This window comes from Lactuca virosa, chromosome 5 (genome assembly GCF_052849685.1).
Source record: "Lactuca virosa cultivar CGN04683 chromosome 5, Lactuca_virosa_CGN04683_v6, whole genome shotgun sequence".
NCBI lineage: Eukaryota > Viridiplantae > Streptophyta > Magnoliopsida > Asterales > Asteraceae > Lactuca > Lactuca virosa.
The window spans coordinates 127,114,510-127,136,680 of record NC_136430.1 but is presented as its reverse complement, the minus strand read 5'-3'; positions in this window follow the sequence as shown (position 1 = coordinate 127,136,680).

Here is a 22,171-nt window from a genome sequence, read left to right as displayed (position 1 = left end):
GCTCCGGCTTCCGCTTCGTGGGGAAGCCAACTCCATTTCCCGCTCACGAGCCTTCTCCACCATCTCATTCAGGGTTTTGCACCCTGTGAAACTCACAAACTCCCGGATATCATCCCTCAGCATGGAATGATACCTCGTTCGCCTCATATCCTCGTCAGTAGCATACTGTGGAATCAACAATGCCCGTTCCTAAAACTTGGCGGTGATCTCCGCCATAGTCTCGGTGGTTTGGTGTAGGTCATGAAACTCCCTCACTAGCTGTTGCACCTCGATAGGTGGTGCAAACTCCAAATCAAATCGCCTAACAAACTCGGCCCATGTCATCTCAGCCACACCGGCTGCTCCCACCTGGCTAGTCACCTCTCCCCACCATTGTCGGGCCTGATCCCTCAGCATACATGAAGCAAACCCCACCTTTGCCGCATCAGGGCAAGAACTCATGAGTTGGGCATTCTCTATGTCCACCGCCCAGCGTCTGCTAACAATGGGATCCCTGAAGCCGAAAAACTTTGGCGCCGCGCATGCATTGAACTCCCGGAACGAGGGAGTTCGGGCCCCGACCTTGCCCACAACAATCTCGGCTCTGAATTCCCTGAGCCTCTCCTCCATGATCTCTATCATACCGTCCTTGACCGTCCCAAACATAATTAGGGTAGCGTCAAGGATGCCCCTCGTAACCTCTGCTGCAATAAGCTCACACAGTCTCTCGTTAATAGGCTGGGTAGTGTCACCCGACCCAGATTTAGATCCTGATCCTGATCCCACTGCTCCGAACCGTGTCACCACCATACTGTACTGCAATACCACAAAACATAATGATCAGGTTGTCCGTAGAGGGGATATTCCTACATCGGTCCTCCTTAGAGCTTCCAGATCTAACATTGGTTCAGCTACAGGTCATGTGCTTTCAGTAGTACGTGCCCAATACTACCTTCCACACCTACCTGTACCTTCCCCAAGGCTCTACCTAATAACTCTAATTCGTCCCAAAACAAATCATATCCACAGACTACCACATATCTCAAATCCTAGGCTAACCTAATATTCCCTCCATCCATATAAAACTAGAACTCAATCATACAAGGTTGCCTTATGCATGCAAATTATACACAGAACATGATCAATAGACTTTCGAATAATAGACTCTACCCTAAGACCACAACCAGACAAGGAACGGGAAATAAGGCCAAATCAATCATTCTGAGGCTATAAGACCCTAACCGTACACAATTTTGAAAGCATACACATAGCAGGATTCATACGATTATCATAACTCACATATCAGTATAACATGGCTAACATACTGGGGGAACTACTTACTTGGTTTGGACGATCGCGCGCATCACACTCTCCTTTTTCTCATTATAGAAAGTTTTTAAGATTTATTTTTGAAAACAATTTTATCATTTCCTTAGTTTGAGTCCTGACGCACCCGAGAGTGTGCCCGAATCCCTCAAACCAAGGCTCTGATACCAACTTGTAACGACCCGATTTATCAAAAGAAAATTTTTATTTTTAAATAGTCAAAAACACTTTCCATAAACCATAAAATCTCAATACAATTGTTTTCAAATTCTTAAAAATAACAATATTATTTCAAATCATGAGAGTGTATCATAAAAATACCGGAGAGAGAGTGCATCCCGCGCCATCAAGCCTTGCCCTTGCCCTTGGGCGCAACTGTACCTGGAACAAATCCACAAACTATAAGCTAATGCTTAGTGAGTTCCCCAGAGCACACCCCACATACAATCCACATAAACACATATTATATTAGCTATAAAAGCTAGATATACCACATAAACCATGCATACAACATATAGGGATGCCATGGGCTCGTCCCCAGGGTCTTACCCCAGGATGTCATGGGCTCCCCACATGGTCTTACACTGTCACACCCCCATATCGGAACGACAGAAACGTTCGGGGGTGGAGGACGTCATGTACAATATCACAATAATTGTATAATAGTAATCAAAGCAACAACAACTATTGTCTTAATAACATAGTATCTACATTGTGTTCACAACATTACTTGTTTAACATTAAAACTATTGCAAAAGATAAGGCGTAATTCTACCATGCTCCATCTTCGTAACGCTTGAGAGAGTACCTGAGAATACTAGTGGTATGAAAAAGTGTCCACATTTAAGTTGGTGAGTTCATAAGTATTTTGTTGGAAAAGATATGTTCTTTGTTATTGAAAACATTAATGCGTTCTTCCAAAAAATCCAATATTTTCTTAGTAAACAAATCGTAGTCTTAGTACTTTGAGAACAAAAAGTATATAAGTTCTTTATGTTTATAATCTGTGATTCAAGGTGCTGATTCATGTAACTTGTATGACCCGTACTGTTACCTCCTATGATTACTTAGTGTATAAAAATTATATATAAATAAAATCGAACGGACAGTCGATTGGGTGATTCAGCCCTAACTCCACAACCAAACAAGGAACATGAAGTAGAGCGGGAATCACACATTCCACTTCCTATCAGATCTTTATTATATATAATCCTAACATATACATTAAGTAATCATAGACTTTAATAAAAAGAATACTCGTTATATGTTTTTCTGAAATTCTATTTGTACTATATAATGTTTTGATTTTCATATAACTATATATAAATCTAGAACTTTAGTACGTGCAAATAATGTAATATAGTTTTATTATTTAAATAATACCCTTGAAAGTATATTTGCCCTGAAATCCGAATGTAAGGTTAAGAATTAAATAAAGTTATTTGAAAATATATTATTCGTAAATATGTCGTTGTTTTCTCCTTGTGATTTCTTATAACCATACTAACCCAGTCGGCCTGATCGCGACGTTTTTCAGGCGTCGGAATGTTAACGACATTTGTCACCCCAAGCCTGCCGGCCTGACTGTAGCTAATAGTCGGGATGCGGGATTGTCAGTCCCAGATAGATCTATACACAAATATCTCGCTCTTCCTACAAGAGATTCTGGTTATAAGGTAGGACTTTTACCCGTACTTAGATAAGTACACGAAGACGTCTCACAAATTGCTTCAACATGTTTACGAGTAATAACTGAAAACCCTTTTTGTTTATATGTTAACATGTACTTTGTAAAATAGTTCATTTGTTCCATAAACTATACATATTATAGTTTATAAGTTTGTTTTCCGTATTGTAACCTGAACTTTGTAAAATAGTATCTTTGTTTCATAAACTATATCTATTATAGTTTATAAGTTTGTTTCCATGTTGGTGTGAAAACCGTTGCGTCTTAACATGTTTTATAAATCATTTGTAAATTCAATAGTAACGATATTTTGCGTATTTAGTAAATTTCAATTTTAATTTCTTATTAACGGTAAGAAAACATAATAAGAAATTTATATTTTTAAACACAAGATTTCTTGTGTTTTACTTGTATTCCCCCCTAAAACAATTTAAAAATTGTGAAAATGTAGGGGTATGAACTCACCTTATGTGTGATAACGGTTTTTATAACGAAATAGATATGGTGAACTTCGATTTAGAACACGTGACGATAGCCGTATCCTAATGATTTTAAACACATAATCATGTGTGATGAAGATAATATAAGTAATATATGTGTTGTATAATACAATTTTTATGAATGAAACTTACCAAAACTTAGGAGTGGTATGAAGATGTTTGTGAAGAACTTGAAGTGAAAGTTTATAATCTGAGAGAAAAAGAGGATGATTTCGGATTAGTTTTTTTTGGGAGCAATTGTGATGTTTTCGATGTGATTATGAAAGAATGAGGTTGAGTTTTCGATCTTAGGTATTTATAGTAAGATGAACTGAGGTGACACTTGCATTGGAAAATGTATCTTATCCTCTAAAAATGCGAGCCAAAGGATAGAACCGAGAGATTTCGGTCTATGGTCCACCGAGAACGAGGTTCAAGTTTGCGGTCCGAAGATGATTGTGGTCCGAAGACGTTTGTGGTGGGGATGATTTCGGCCTGGGTAAGTGACGTATGTGCAGGTTTGCTACTTTGACCGAAATCTCATTTTCGGTCCGAGGCTAGTAGCCAATCTGAGGGTTTTCGGTCCTCACAATTTACTCACATTTTTGCAAAACTTATTTAATAAAGGTTCTATACATATTAAAGTATTAATTTAACTATAATGAACTAACAATTCAACAACTTAGACTTTTATTTAGCAAGTTTGACTTTTGTTGACCTTGGTTGACTTTTGTTGACTTTTACAGACTTGAAATTAACGGGTTGTTACATTATCCCCCTGTTAGAGAGAATTTCGTCCCAAAATTGTTTCTAAAGTGGTACTCATGAACTAGGGAAAAAGATGTGGATACTTTTGTTTCATCTGATCTTCCCGTTCCCAAGTGAATTTAGGTTCTCGCTTAGCGTTCCAACGAACCTTTATTATTAGTATACGTCGTTGTTTTGTTTAGTCTGGTTGTCGGTGTTTGGATGGTAAGCTGTACTGAAGATGGGAGAAAGTGTGGGTTTAGTTTACTTGTCTATGTTCACTCGAATGGTAGCATATCCACTCGTAGTCTTGGACAGTTTTGTCCTGAAATTCATGATAGGACTCATACTTGGATCATCTATCATCACTTCGTGTATACAAGTCGTATATAATTAAGATTGAAAAGACGTTCGGATGGGTGGCTCTGCCCCAAGTCCATAACCAGACAAGGAACAGGAAGTAGGGCGGAATCACACATCCTAAGTCTATAGAATCTTATATATACCTCCCTCGCGTATACACTTAGCAGTGATAGGATAACCGTATGGGTACTTAGTCTCTATTTTTGAACTTGACTTGCTGTACGAGTGGTATTCCTGGGAGATTTGCTGGGGATATTTCAGGAAAGTTACGGGCTTCCGGAACATCCTCGGTGTTGTTCGCTTCAAGTTTCTTGTCTATGGAGTGAGTTAGGAAGACGTGGTACCCCCCGCATGAGTACTTCTGAGTTTTAAAGCGAGAGACAATATGGAGGTTTGTGTCGGCTTTGTCGATATAGGTTGAAAAGATTTCGTTAGACAGTCGGTTAAGGCGAAGGATCTTTTCGTAGCACATGGAGTAAGTACGGTGAGGACCAAGCCAATCCATTTCTAATGGCCACGTCGAAACTTCTTATTGTAACGGGTGTTAAGTCGATTAGAAAAAAGCGTTTGTTAGAAAGATAGTACATTATATGCTTATGTCTTTAGTGTTCTCTGTTTTATCCTTGTTATTACTACTGCGAATATTTGCACCACATTTAGCTGGTATAGATAGTAAGAGTACTTCGATAATTACTGGTGAAATCTCATAATATGATTCCCTACAAAGTCCCGCTATAATCGCTTAGTGTATACAAATCGTATATAGTTAAGATTGGGAAGACAGTCGACTGAGCAACTCTGCCCTAAATCCACAATCAAACAAGAAACAGGAAATAAGGCGAAATCACTCACTCTAAGCCTGCAAAATCTTAACTATGTATGACTCTAATGTTACACTAATCCATCATAGCTCACCTGTAAGGATCCTTAGTTTTTATATGAATGATGTGTTTCATTTGAATGAGAAGGCAATTTATGATTTTGATTTTTAATTGTCAAAGACTTTTGTGAAAATTTGATGTTTAATTATTGTTATTTGGAAAACATACCAAAAATCCTAGAAGAGTTCCTCGTTGCTTCACTATGTCTTTTTTGTTAAACTCCTCCTCCTCCTCCTCCTCCTCCTCCTCTGTCATTCCTCTCTGTTGGACAATCTCTCTTGAAATGTCCTATTTCACCACATGTATTGCATACTTGACTTGTACTAGCATCGGTAGTTGAGGTGATGTGTTGGGCCGGAGTCCTACAAAAGTGGGCGGTGTGCCCCTTCTTGTTGCATTTGTTACAATGCAGCACTCGGCAGACTCCATAATGATGGTAGTAGCACTTGATGCATTGTGGGAGGTTTCCATAATATGGTGTTGTCGGTGTTGAGGTAGTAAGGTCAGTGGGGGTATGGACTGCCATAGCTGGTTGTCTTTAGGTAGGCCCTTGAGTCGAATTGCCCCTTTTCTCATTCCCAAACCTTCGTTTTATGTTCTTAGGTTTGGGGTTTAGGGTGTCCTTGTAGGTAGACACTCGTTGGTTTACTTGGTTGTTTGTACGGTTTGAATTGTCGACACTGTTTCCATTTTTGTTTGTGTTGTTAGCATTGAGATGTGCCATGACGGTTGTCACGACAGCTGTGACCGCATCTTGAAAGGTAGCAGAGTCTATCTGTAGAATTGGGGTTTCACCAGCTGGCCGATTATTTCCATGTGAAGACACGATTCTGTTGCATGATGTAAAATGAGTTCGTAAGTAATTATGGTCGTTGCTAGTTGTATTTTACCTATTTATATATACATATAAATTTTCTCGTTTTGTTGTGCGATTCTCAATGTTTCGACCTACATCCCTATGATGTATTCATGGTAGTGAGTAGAAATAGATATTGTACAAAGGTTAAGTTCACTCATCCTAGTACTACTCTCGTCCAAGCATGCTTAACTGTGGAGTTCTGATGTGATCCGGTACATTAGTGCTGGTATGATCGCACCCTATAAGTCTACGGGAAGGCATCTTTCTACCATAAGGCTTAAAAGAATGAAACGGTAGTAAGTCTTTGGTAGTGGCTATAACTCGTGTGTCGCTTGAAATTTGTTATCTTGGTTCTGTGCGTATCATGTTCTGACTTTTATAGTGTTTTGTAAACAATCATAATAGAGGTCTATATAGAATAAACTTATGAATTTTTAATAGTTATCGCCCTTAAACAAAATTCTATGACTTGATGTACTAGTATTTGTTGTTACGAAAGAAGTGATAAACCTAACACATAGTGTGAGTAGTGTAATCACTAACTCACTAAATTATATCATTTTATATATTACTAGTGTGACGTATAGAGTGCTTTCTAGTTTTCTCCTGATAGGGTAAGGTTCGTTAATGATCTCTCTAGTGTTTTTCTGTTCCTTCGGTCCTTTCTCAGAATCCTCCTTATGAACCCTCTTTTGGTTCTTCCTCAACTCCTCTGTTGGCTATTGTAATGGAGTGGTTACATCTACCTATGTTGTTCGTGTGAGAATGAGAGTGTCTAAAGAATCTATGAGATAATTAAAACATTTTTATTTTTATGGGGTGATCCTTACCAGGTCCTCCTATAATCACGTAGTGTATACAGATTATATATAACCAAGATCAAATAGACCTTCGATCAAGTGATCCTACTCTAAGACCACAACCAAACAAGGAACAGGAAGTAGAGAAAAAATCACAAATTCTAAGTCTATAAGATCTCAATTATATATAACCTTAACGTATACACTCAGTAATTATAGATCTACCAGTAAGGGTCCTTTAGTTTCACATAAGTTAGTTATAGTGTCTAAAATACTCCTATAGTATTTTAATTATATGTTTGATTTTAGAGCTTCTTGGTATACGAAGTTGATAAGTTTTTAGACATGTTATTGTATATTATCATAAAATACTCTTATAGCGTTTTAAACGTTATGTTTGGTTCTAGTATTCCTTTGTATACAGAGTTGGTAAGTTTTAGACTTGTTGCAACACCACTATCACTCCCTAACACATGTTGGTCGTATCTCAAATAAATATAGTTGATCAGGCTATATTTATCCCAGATATGATTACATAACTGTCTAGGTTTGACCATAGTGTCCAACATCTAAATACTTTTGTTTTCTTCTTCTTGTGATACTTGTTCTAGTATGTATATATGCATGTATTTATACTTCCATGAAAATATGAATATATTTTAAAAGTATAATTCTTGGTCGGAGTGTTTTTATCCCATTGTATTTATAGTTGTATATCTTTTATAGGTTGATATACTTAGTTCACTATAAACAATGCTCTGATACCAATTTGTCACACCCCCAAACCGAAACGGCGTAAACGTTCGGGGGTGGAGGACATCATGTACAGTATCACAACAATTGTATAATAGTAATCAAAGCAACAACAACTATTGTATTAATAACAAAGTATTTACATAGTGTTCAAAACATTACTTGCTTAACATTAAAAATATTGCAAAAGATAAGGCGTAATGCTACTATGCTCCGTCTTCGTAAGGACTGAGAGAGTACCTGACTACTAGCTTTCCTGAGAATACAAACGGTTTGAAAAAGTGTCAACATTTAAGTTGGTGAGTTCATAAGTATTTTGTTGGAAACGATATGTTCTTTGTTATTGCAAACGTTAATGCATTCTTCCAGAAAATCCAACATTTTCTTAGTAAATAAATCGTAGTCTTAGTACTTTGAGAACAAAAAGTGTATAAGTTCTTTATCTTTATAATCTGTGATTAAAGGTTCTGATTCATGTAACTGGTATGATCTATACTGTTACCTCCTATGATTACTTAGTGTATACAAATTATATATAAATAAAATCGAACGGATAGTCGATTGGGTGATTCTGCCCTAAGTCCACAACCAAACAAGGAACAGGAAGTAGAGCGGAATCACACATTCCACTGCCTATCAGAGCTTTATTATATATAATCCTAACATATAAATTAAGTAATCATACACTTTAATAAAAAGAATAGTCAATATATGTTTTTCTGAAATTCTATTTGTACTATATAATGTTTTGATTTTCATATAACTATATATAAATCTAGAACTTTAGAACGTGCAAATAATGTAATATAGTTTTATTATTTAAATAATACCCTTGAAAGTATATTTGCCCTGAAATCTGAATGTAAGGTTAATAATAAAATAAAGTTATTTGAAAATATATTATTCGTAAATATGTCGTTGTTTTCTCCTTGTGATTTCTTATAACCATACTATCCTAGTCGGCCTGATCACGACGTTTTTCATGCGTCGGAATGTTAACGGCATTTGTCACCCCAGGCCTGCCGGCCTGACTGTAGCTAATAGTCGGGATGTGGGATTGTCAGTCCCAAATAGATCTATACACAAATATCTCGCTCTTCCTACAAGAGATTCTGGTTATAAGGTAGGACTTTTACCCGTACTTAGATAAGTACACGAAGACGTCTCACAAATTGCTTCAACGTGTTTACGAGTAATAACTGAAAACCCTTTTTGTTTATATGTTAACATGTACTTTGCAAAATAGTTCCTTTGTTCCATAAACTATACCTGTTATAGTTTATAAGTTTGTTTTCCGTGTTGTAACCTGAACTTTGTAAAATAGTATCTTTGTTTCATAAACTATACCTATTATAGTTTATAAGTTTGTTTCCGTGTTGGTGTGAAAACCGTTGCGTCTTAACATGTTTTATAAATCATTTGTAAATTCAATACTAACGATATTTTGCGTATTTAGTAAATTTCATGTTTAATTTCTTATTAACGGTAAGAAAACATAATAAGAAATTTATATTTTTAAACACAAGATTTCTTGTATTTTACTTGTATTCCTCCCTAAAACAATTTAAAAATTGTGAAAACGTAGGGGTATGAACTCACCTTATGTGTGATAACGGTTTTTATAACGAAATAGATATGGTGAACTTCGATTTAGAACACGTGACGATAGCCGTATCCTAATGATTTTAAACACATAATCATGTGTGATTAAGATAATATAAGCAATATAAGTGTTTTATAATACAAGTTTTATGAATAAAATATACCAAAACTTAGGAGTGGTATGAAGATGTTTGTGAACAACTTGAAGTGAAAGAAAAAGAAAGTTGATAATTTGAGAGAAAAAGAGGATGATTTCGGATGAGTTTTTTTTGGGAGCAATTGTGATGTTTTTGATGTGATTATGAAAGAATGAGGTTGAGTTTTCAGTCTTAGGTGTTTATAGTAGGATGAATTGAAATTAACGGGTTGTCACAAACACCTAAGTGTCATGGGCTCTCCGATGGTCTTTAATAGGAAAGCCATGGGCTCTCCACATGGTCTTACATCCGAGTGCCATGGGTTCTCCCATGGTCTTTTAGTAGGAAAGTCATGGGATCTCCAGATGGTCTTACATCCAAGTGTCATGGGCTCTCCCATGGTCTTCCATACAAGCATACCACATATCCCACTAACATACTTCCTAGCTCATACCAACTAACATGCCATATATTACAACTTCTGCTAGGATACCACATACCATTAAATGGGTCGGCCTTGGTGCCTTAGACCCATTGGTACGGTGAGGAGACTCACCTCTCATGGATGTTGAACTGACAAGCTAAGATCAGGTAAATCCCACGCACTGCTCCAACTCAACTGTCGATAGTTATCATGTGGTTAACTTTTCACAATCCCAGAATACCATAAATATCGTCAAAGTCAACCCTAGTCAATCTTGGTCAAAGTCAAGGTCAGCAGTCCATGTTGACCTCAACTCGTCGAGTGCATCCAGAAACTCGTCGAGTTACCTGAGTAACTCATCAACTCGCCGAGTTACTTGTGTAAATCGTCGAGTTCCTCAATGTCTAGAGAACCGAAAACCCATGTAGACCAAATACTCCAATCCCTCACAAAATCACTCGAAATTTCAAAAAACGGGTAAACCCTACCCGACTCGTCGAGTCGACTAAAGGACTCGATGAGTTCCTTCAGTCCTTTTTGTGTTCAGTCCTTTCTAGTGAGATCCAAGGTCCCAAACTTCAGATCCAACTTCTCTTAGTGTAGTTACCAAGTAAAGTTGAAAACTTTACGTGCATGAAAGGCCTCACAAGGCTAAAACACCAAAACTAAGGTTCCTACAAGGTCTTAATGTATGGAAGGGCCTAAGCTGGATAATGTGAGAAACTTTATGTCATTGAAGCCCTAGAGATGTCCAAATCTGGAACCATATCCTTGTGACAAGTCCAAATCCGAGTGTGACACCCTTTTGGCACCAAAAGTGACCATTTACTTCCAAGTAAAGAGATCTAAGCAACTAAAGGTCAAGGTAGTGTCACACCCCGAAACCGATGGCGGAAACGTTACGGGGCTGAGGACGTCATGTGTAGTATCACAACATTTGTATCATAGTAAGCGAAGTAAACACAACCATTACATTATAATATGAGTATTTACATTGTTCAAAAACATGGTTTATATATATCAGTAAATATAGCAAAAGTAAAAGACGTGACTTCAGAATGTTCCGTCTTCTCCAAAAGTCGGCAGGAGTACCTGTTTATTGATGCCCTGAGAATACAAGCAGTTTTAAAATATCAGCATAAAGCTGGTGAGTTCATAAGCGTTTAGTTCTGGTAAAAGAAATGTTTCTTTGATCCTTTGAAAAGTGTATCCCAAGAAAATCCTATATTTTCTTATGAAAGAGGTTTGATTATCCATTAGTTATATGTTAAACAGCCTGATTATGAAAGGTTAAGTTATCCAAGGAAAATCCTATATTTTCCTTAAAAAATGATAGTTGGTTATCGATTATGAAATGAGGTGTACAAGTATCTACCATACTTGTATCGTTAGATGTAGTTTCCTTGAAAAACCCTGTTTACTCTCTGTGAGATCTATTATCCTTATTACATAAATAAAACTAATAAATAAGTAGGTAGTGAACTAGATCCTAAGGGTATTATCAATACCCTCTAGTAATCAAATCAGTTATTACTTTGAGGTTAGTTCACTTGATTCATTATTACCAAAGTAAATCTCGGTTATCTAGGTTGCGAGTTTTATAACCATACATTAAACTGGATATGGCACGTAACGGGGCCAGTATCTTTTATGACTTTGTCACCCCAGGCATGGCTGCCTAACTATAGCTAGCAGTTTAGGTGCGGGATAGTCAGTCCCGTATAGATCTATACACAATAGTCACGCTCTCCCTACAAGAGATTCTGGTTATAAGAGTTAGTCCTACACTCACGAAATCCGGTGGAGTGTTACCAAGGACGTGTCTCCAATCCTAAAATAACAAACTTACAAGTAATAGTATCGAAAATCTTGTTTATGGTTTGTATAAATCCTTTCTAAAATATGACATTTTACGATAAGATTTACAAGTTCCTTGCTTTAGTTTTGAAAACTGTTTCTACGAGTTGATTTCTTAATCGATTGGTAAAACGGTTTTCTGAGTTAAAAGCATACTGAACATATAATTATTTAAACAAAATAATATACTTGAGCACAAGTTTTCTTGTACTTTTGCTTGTATTCCCCCCTAAAAACATGAAAAACTCGGGAAAAGCGTAGGGGTATGAACTCACAGTTTGACGTAGGATCTGGGTGTATGATCGGTTACGAATGCTGAGTGTCAACCAATGTTTCGTACGCAAGTGGATCCTATTAACATGTGATAACACATATGTGTGTTAGATTTAGGGTGTTTCATGACTAAACATGACGGGAAACCACCCTAAAGACTTGGAAATGCTTGTCGGGACCCTTATAGTCTAGGAAACACTTATATGGAAGTGTTACAATCACAAATGATTGCATAAAAGGAGTGCATGGTTACCAAATGGAGCTTTCGGTCCAAGTGGTTCTCGGTCCAAATGGTTCTCGGTCCTAAGAGGTTCTCGGTCCGAAGAGGTTCTCGGTCCGAAGAGATTAAGACCGAAAATTCAAAATACTTGGTGCATGTGGTGTTTTTCAAGGGCTTTCAAACATGCATAGGGGTTCTAAGTTTTATCCAAAGCCTTAAGTGAGTTTTAAGGTCTTAAAGGCACCTTTCTTTAGGGTTTTTGGTTTAAGGAGATGCACTATACCGAAAACTCCTCAAATCTTGTAAAAATGATGTTTTTCAAGGGTCATGCTCAAAGGGGATCGGTTTCGAGGGTTCATGCTTAGTCTTAGGAAGGTTTAAGGCTATAAGAACCCCTTAAGGAGGGTTTTCCGTCTAAGGAGATGCATAGACCGAAAACACCTTTTGTTCTTGGATAAATGACGATTTCCAGGCCTTAAACAAGAGTTTCGACTAGAAAATAAGTGCAGAAAGTAATACTTACGATATGGGAGCAAGAAAGGGTTTTTTCGGCCAAACACACACTAGTGTGTGTTCTTGGTGTTCTTGAAGATTAAACCCAGAAAATGAAGTTAATAGATGAACTCGAAGGGTGTTACTAGTTAGGAAGATCTAATAACAAATCAAGGGGAAAGAAACACTTACATTTTTCGAGAATTTGAAGATCAAAGTGAAGAACTTGATGATACTTGAGAGAGTTTTCGAGTTATAGACTTGTAAAAAGGGAAAGAATGATCCAAATGATCTTGAAATATATATATATATATATATATATATATATATATATATATATATATATATATATATATATATATATATATATATATATATATATATAAGGTGGGGTTTTCGGTCACCTTGACCGAAAACTCTAAGGTCTTGACCGAAAACTCCTTTTTGAGGAGGTTTTCGGTTTGCTTAATGTCTAGAACTTCAACAAATTCATCATAATACCGATTCCTTTGATGTACTGAGTTTAAAATATTCCGTTAGTCCAAAAATAATACTAACGTGAACGGAAATAAATCCGAATTGATTTATTTAAACGCAAAGTCTTTCCCAAACTATCAAATTTTGACGGAATTAAATAAAAACCCGAATTTGTTTAACGGAAATTGAGTAAGGATAACGGAAAAAGTTTCGGGTTGTCACATCATCCCCCCCGTTAGAGGGAATTTCGTCCCGAAATTCGAGCATAGAATACAAATCATGGATTAGAAAAGAGATGCAGATACTTCTGTTTTATCTGATCTTCGCGCTCCCAAGTGAATTCAAGTCCCCGCTTGGCATTCCAGCGAACCTTCACTATCGGGATGCGACTTTGTTTCGTTCGTTTGATCTCCCTATCCATGATTTCGACTAGTTCTTCTACGAAGTTCAGATTCTCGTTTATTTCAATCTCGTCGAGAGGAATCGTAAAGGTTTCGTCGGATATGCATTTCTTAAGATTCGAAACGTGGAATACATGATGAATGTTGCTAAGTTCTTGCGGTAAACGAAGTTTGTAGGCTACGGGACCGATCTTAGCGAGGATCTTGAAGGGTCCTATGTATCTTGGATTTAGCTTTCCACGCTTTCCGAAGCGTATCATGCCTTTCCAGGGCGAGACCTTCAGCAGAACACGGTCTCCAACCTGGAACTCCAAGGGTTTTCGTCGTTTATCGGCGTAGCTCTTTTGTCTATCACGTGAGGCCTTAAGTCGTTCTCGGATTTGTACGATCTTTTCAGTGGTTTCGCGGATGATTTCTGGACCAGTGAGAGTGCTGTGAGGGACTTGTCCCTTGGCTAGCTGCGTATCGCCCACCTCAGTCCAGCACAAAGGGGATCTGCACTTGCGACCATAGAGGGATTCGAAAGGCGCAGCCTCGATGCTGGTATGGTAACTGTTGTTGTAGGAAAATTCAACCAAAGGAAGATGAGTATCCCATGACGCGCCAAAATCGATGACGCATGCTCTCAACATATCTTCCAGCGTCTGAATTGTTCTCTCACTCTGTCCATCAGTCTGAGGATGGTAAGCTGTGCTCATATCCAGCTTAGTTCCAAGAGCTTTCTGTAGTGACTGCCAGAATCTCGAAGTGAACCTGCTATCTCGATCGGAGATAATGGACACAGGCACACCGTGCAGTCGGACTATCTCTTGGATGTAGATTCGCGTGAGTCTCTCCATTTTGAAAGTTTCTTTGATTGGCAGGAAATGGGCGGATTTCGTCAACCGATCGACAATTACCCAGATGGCGTCGTGCCCACTCGGAGACTTGGGTAGTTTGGTGATAAAATCCATAGAAATTCTCTCCCACTTCCACTCAGGTATCTCCGGCTGGTGGAGTAGACCTGAGGGTTTCTGATATTCGACCTTCACCTTGGCGCAAGTCAGGCACTTGCCCACGAAGGTAGCGATCTCCGCTTTCATGTTCGGCCACCAATATAGTTTCTTGAGATCGAGGTACATCTTGTCTGAACCTGGGTGAACGGAGTATCAAGTCTTGTGAGCTTCATTCATTACAACCTCTCTGTAACCACCGAACTTTGGGGTCCAGATCCGGTCCATGAAATAATAGACTCCGTCTCCCTTGATCTCTAGGTTCTTTTCCATTCCTCTCAAGGCTTCACCCGGCATGTTCTCTGATTTTAAGGCTTCCAACTAAGCCTCCTTGATTTGCACGGATAAGTGGGAATGGATGGTCATGGTCAGTGCCTTCACTCTACGACCTGAGTATTCCTTCCGGCTGAGGGCATCTGCCACCACATTGGCCTTGCCGAGATGGTAGCGGATTTCGCACTCGTAATCGCTGAGTAGCTCAACCCATCGCCGTTGTCTCATGTTCAGCTCCTTCTGGTCGAAGATATGCTGCATACTTTTATGGTCAGTGAAAATAGTGCACTTGGTTCCGTAGAGATAATGTCTCCATATCTTCAGTGGGAAGACTACTGCTCCCAATTCCAGATCATGTGTTGTATAGTTGACTTCGTGTGCTTTCAGCGGTCTTGAGGCATAAGCAATGACTTTTCCCATTTGCATGAGCACACATCCTAGGCCCTGATTAGATGCATCGCAGTAGACAACGAAGTCCTCCGTCCCTTCGGGTAGGGGCAAGATAGGTGCGCTGCACAAGGCCTGCTTCAATGTTTGGAACGCATTGTCTTGCTTTTCACCCCAACAAAAGGGTACGCCTTTCTGCGTCAGAGTGGTTAAGGGTTTGGCAATTCTGGAGAAATTCTGGATAAATCTGCGATAGTAGCCAGCGAGACCCAAGAATTGACGGATTTCTGTGGGCGTCTTCGGTGCTGAACAGTTCTCTATCGCCTGGATTTTGGAGGGGTCCACGTGTATGCCTTCCTCGCTTACCACGTGACCTAGGAAGGTTACTTTTCGAATCCAGAATTCGCACTTGGAGAATTTCGCGTATAGCTTCTCCGTCCTTAGGGTTTCCAGCACCGATCTTAAGTGCTGTCGATGATCTTCCTCACTTCTGGAATAGACAAGTATATCGTCGATGAACATGATTACGAACTTGTCCAGGAAAGAATGGCACACCCGATTCATCAGGTCCATGAATACTGCCGGTGCGTTGGTTAGACCGAAGGGCATCACTACAAATTCATAGTGACCATACCGAGTCCGAAAGGCTGTTTTAGGAACATCACTCTCATTAACTCGCAGCTGATGGTACCCTGATCTTAGGTCTATTTTGGTAAAGTAGCTGGCTCCTTGAAGTTGATCGAAGAGGTCGTCGATTCGAGGAAGAGGGTAACGGTTTTTTACTGTGAGCTTGTTCAGCTCTCGGTAGTCAATGCACATCTGAAAGGATCCATCCTTCTTTTTCACAAATAAGATCGGGGCTCCCCAGGGTGAGGAACTCGGTCTGATGAACCCTTTGCTGAGCAGCTCATTGAGCTGACTGGATAACTCCTGCATTTTTGCCGGCGCTAATCGGTATGGGGATTTAGCTACGGGGGTAGCTCCGGGGACTAAGTCGATACGAAACTCGACTTGGCGTTCGAGAGGGATTCCCGGGAGATCTTCGGGAAAAACATCGGGAAAGTTGCAGACTTTGGGGATGTTCTCGAGGTCTTTAACTTCCTGCTTCTCGTTAATAACGTGGGCTAGGAATGCATAACACTCCTTTCGCAGGAGTTTCTGGGCTTGGATGCATGAAATGATACGGAGGTTCGAACTGAGTTTATCGCCATAAATTATTAGAGTTTCATCAGAGGAGAGGTTGAGGCGGATAGCTTTTTCGTAACAAAGGATATAAGCATGATTGGGGCTCAACCAATCCATGCCGATGATGACATCGAAGCTTTTTATGGAGACTGGCATAAGGTCGATGGGAAAAGAATGATCGTTTAGGGTAAGAGTACAACCTACATATATATCATTAGTGCTCTCTTTCTCACCGTTAGCCATCTCGACGGTAAGTGTTTCAGTTAATGGTTGAGGTTTATGCCTAAGAAGATGTTTGAATGCATAGCTAAGAAAACTTCTCTCCGCACCAGAATCGAAAAGAATGCATGCATAAGAGTTGTCGAGGAGGAACATACCCGAAACAACGGTGGGATCAGCGACTGCCTCTTCTCGACCCATCGTTAGCACTCTCCCTGTGCCACCTGCTGTTGTTGCCTTGGGGCAGTTCCTCTTGAAATGCCTGGCTTCCCCACAGCCATAACAGGCTTGACCGACACCTGCTCCAGATGCCTGATTGGCTGGTGGTACTGGTGTTTTGCAAACTCGAGCTGTGTGTCCCTTTTTGCCACAGCTGGTGCATGACATTTCTCGGCATGGGCTGGGGATGCGATGATGATAGTTGCATTTGCTACACTAAGGGAGGGTACCAATATATCCACTGGTAGGTGCTTGAGTGGCAGGGGCAGCGGCAGGAGTAGTAGCAGCGTGGACTGCCACCGTTTGCTGTTTCTTCGAGGGCTCCTGTGAAGACTGGCCCTTCCGCTGCTTCCAAAACTTTCTTTTCTCACCACTCCCTTTAGTTGGCTCAGGAGCGGTTGCCACTTTATCAAGATCAACTCCGTGATCTATGAGGGTTTGCGCCAGACACTTCGCCCTGTCAAAGATGTTTGGCCTAGCAGCCAAGAAGTTTCCTTTGGTGGGTTGTGTCAGTCCCCAAATGTATCTCTCTATCTTCTTGCTTTCCGGGGTGACCATTCCCGGGCAAAGAAGTGCTAGGTCTTCAAACCTAGAAGTTTTGGTAGCAATGTCGGATTCCTTCATCCTTAGGTTCCAGAGTTCGTGCTCTAGCTTCTGCATCTCGCCCCGTGGGCAGTACTCAGCTATCATGAGTTCCTTTAAGCTTTCCCAACCCATAGCATTTGCCACTGGTAGGGTTAGGGATTTGACCCGACCATTCCACCAGGTCAGTGCCCTGTTGGCGAAGGTGCAAGCGGCGAATTTTACTTTGTTGGCTTCAAAACAGGAACATATTTCGAAAATGGACTCGATCTTTTCGAACCATTGAGTCAGGGCAATAACTCCTCCTTGGCCGTCGAAAGATGCGGGCTTCGCGCTCATGAAGTCTTTATAGGAACACTCCATCTGGTGTCCCTGACCACCTTCATGATTTTTGGGATGCGTACCACCTCCCTGTCCACCAGATCCGCCAGGATTCATCTGTGACATCGCGGCAGCCACAGCAAGCGTAACAGCTGCTTGGAACATAACGGGGTCGAACTGAGGGGCCGGTGGTGGTGGTGGAGCGTCGTCATTCCTTCTGATAGGTCTTTTTCGAGGAGGCATCTTGTTCTAGAAACAATCAGGAAGAAGAGGATGGTAAGTCCTCAAGATATATGAAAAAAAAAATATCCTATCCTGATAATAAAGTGTTCTACCAAGCGATAAGCAAAGGAAAGTTACTAATGCAAGTAAGTTATCGCTAAGAAACGAATAGGTGGCAACACTAGGAATGAATTTCTACAATGTATTCGGCTCTGACTAAAATACTCCTATAGTATTTTAAGTTGTATTGATACTGGGTAAGTTTTAGGCCTGTTGCAACACCAAAGTCACTCCCAAGCACATTTTGGTCATGTCTCGAATAAATATAGTTGATCAGGCTATATCGACCCTAGACATGATTACATAACTGCCCAGGTTTAACCGCAGTGTTCAACACCCAAAATACTTTTGTTTTGTTCTACTTATGATACTGATTCTGGTACGTAGGTATACTTGTATACTTTTTGAGAAAATACTTGTATTTTAAAAGTATACTTTTAGTTCAGAGCACGTCAGCCCCTTAGTGTTTATAGTTGTATACCATGTAAGGTTCGGTATACTTAGTTCACTATAAACAATAGCTCTGATACCAATCTGTCACACCCCGAAACCGATGGCGGAAACGTTACGGGGCGGAGGACGTCATGTGTAGTATCACAACAGTTGTATCATAGTAAGCGAAGTAAACACAACCATTACATTATAATAAGAGTATTTACATTGTTCAAAAACATGGTTTAAACATATCAGTAAATATAGCAAAAGTAAAAGACGTGACTTCAGAATGTTCCGTCTTCTCCAAAAGTCGGCAGGAGTACCTGTCTATTGATGCCCTGAGAATACAAGCAGTTTTAAAATATCAGCATAAAGCTGGTGAGTTCATAAGCGTTTCGTTCTGGTAAAAGAAATGTTTCTTTGATCCTTTGAAAAGTGTATCCCAAGAAAATCCTATATTTTCTTATGAAAGAGGTTTGATTATCCATTAGTTGTATGTTAAACAGCCTGATTATGAAAGGTTAAGTTATCCCAGGAAAATCCTATATTTTACTTAAAAGTTGATAGTTGCTTATCAATTCTGAAATGAGGTGTACAAGTATCTACCATACTTGTAACGTTAGATGTAATTTCCTTGAAAAACCCTGTTTACTCTCTGTGAGATGTATTAGCCTTATTACATAAATAAAACTAATAAAGAAGTAGGTAGTGAACTAGATCCTAAGGGTATTATCAATACCCTCTAGTAATCAAATCGGTTATTACTTTGAGGTTAGTTCACTTGATTCATTATTACCAAAGTAAATCTCTATTATCTAGGTTGCGAGTTTTATAACCATACATTAAACTGGATATGACACGTAACGAGGCTAGTATCTTTTATGACTTTGTCACCCCAGGCATGACTGCCTAACTGTAGCTAGCAGTTTAGGTGCGGCATAGTCAGTGCCGTATAGATCTATACACAATAGTCACGCTCTCCCTACAAGAGATTCTGGTTATAAAAGTTAGTCCTGCACTCACGAAATCCGGTGGAGTGTTACCAAGGACGTGTCTCCAATCCTAAAATAACAAACTTACAAGTAATAGTATCGAAAATCTTGTTTATGGTTTGTATAAATCCTTTATAAAATATCACATTTTATGATAAGATTTACAAGTTCCTTGCTTTAGTTTTGAAAACTGTTTCTACGAGTTGATTTCTTAATCGATTGGTAAAACGGTTTTCTGAGTTAAAAGCATACTGAACATATAATTATTTAAACAAAATAATATACTTGAGCACAAGTTTCCTTCTACTTTTGCTTGTATTCCCCCCTGAAAACATGAAAAACTCGGAAAAAGCGTAGGGGTATGAACTCACAGTTTGACGTAGGATATGGGTGTATGATCGGTTACGAATGCTGAGTGTCAACTGATGTTTCGTACGCAAGTGGATCCTATTAACATGTGATAACATATATGTGTGTTAGATTTAGGGTGTTTCATGACTAAACATGACGACAAACCACCCTAAAGACTTGGAAATGCTTGTCGGGACCCTTATAGTCTAGGAAACACTTATATGGAAGTGTTACAATCACAAATGATTGTATAAAAGGAGTGCATGGTTACCAAATGGAGCTTTCGGTCCAAGTGGTTCTCGGTCCAAATGGTTCTCGGTCCGAAGAGGTTCTCTGTCCAAAGAGGTTCTCGGTCCGAGGAAGTTCTCGGTCCGAAGAGATTAAGACCGAAAATTCAAAATACTTGGTGCATATGGTGTTTTATCAAGGGCTTTCAAACATGAATAGGGGTTCTAAGTTTTATCCAAAGCCTTAAGTGAGTTTTAAGGTCTTAAAGGCACCTTTCTTTAGGGTTTTCGGTTTAAGGTGATGCACTATACCGAAAACTCCTCAAATCTTGTAAAAATGATGTTTTTCAAGGGTCATGCTCAAAGGGGATCGGTTTCGAGGGTTCATGCTTAGTCTTAGGAAGGTTTAAGGCTATAAGAACTCCTTAAGGAGGGTTTTCGGTCTAAGGAGATGCATAGAACGAAAACACCTTTTGTTCTTGGATAAATGACGATTTCCAGGCCTTAAACAAGAGTTTCGACTAGAAAATAAGTGCAGAAAGTAATACTTAAGATATGGGAGCAAGAAAGGGTGTTTTCGGCCAAACACACACTAGTGTGTGTTCTTGGTGTTCTTGAAGATTAAACCCACAAAATGAAGTTAATGGATGAACTCTAAGGGTGTTACTAGTTAGGAAGATCTAATAACAAATCAAGGGGAAAGAAACACTTACATTTTTCGAGAATTTGAAGATCAAAGTGAAGAACTTGATGATAGTTGAGAGAGTTTTCGAGTTCTAGACTTGTAAAAAGGGAAAGAATGATCCAAATGATCTTGAAATATATATATAAGGTGGGGTTTTCGGTCACCTTGACCGAAAACTCTAAGGTATTGACCGAAAACTCTTTTTTGAGGAGGTTTTCGGTTTGCTTCATGTCTAGAACTTCAACAAATTCATCCTAATACCGATTCCTTTGATGTACTGAGTTTAGAATATTCCGTTTGTCCAAAAATAATACTAACGTGAACGGAAATAAATCCGAATTGATTTATTTAAACGCAAAGTCTTTCCCAAACTATCAAATTTTGACGGAATTAAATAAAAACCTGAATTTGATTAACGGAAATTGAGTAAGGATAACGGAAAAAGTTTCGGGTTGTCACAAGGTAGTGACTTTATACCTAAATATGGTCGCCAATACAGAGTAGATGTCGGATCTACTGCTTCCTTCTTTGATCATTCTTCTTCAAGCTCCAAAATCTTCACAATCACACCAAAAATCACTCACAAAAGCTCTCTTTCTCTCTTAAGAAGGTGCAAGGCTTAAACTAGGCTTTCTCCGGTTGTATGAACGATGGAAGAGGCTGCAAATGAGCCATAAGTTCTTTAAATAGGGTACAAACCCCTGAAAATTTGGCTTACAGTTTTTAGATTATGTTTTTAGGTACTTCAGAGGATCGTGGGAAGGAAAATGCGTGATCGTACACATGTGATTTTTGAGTGTTATGCATAAGTAAATCATGACGAATAGAGTTATCGTCCTTTGTGGTGGATCTGAATAGTCCATATCAACATGTACTAGATACATTAGTCCTTCACTTGAATTATACAAACATGTGATTAATGAATTAGTCATAACTCTCCAATAAACAAGATTCTGATATACTATACAATACGACTTGTACAACACCAAGTATCTGTCCAGGGTGATGAGATTTCTTTTCACTTGGTCAATTATGACGATACCACAAGCAATATCATCAAAAATTAAATCTGCAATTAATATCGCTAATATTAGAAATGTAACCAGCACTTTCATAAATGTCATTGCAAAGAAATATAAAATAAGGCAACCAGATAAATCAAATTTTCACTTTTATTGAAAATAAACAAAAATTGGAACTTGTTCTTACAATGCATAAAATGAAAACTATGTTTCTAGACATCTCCGAAAAGTAGCAGGAATCT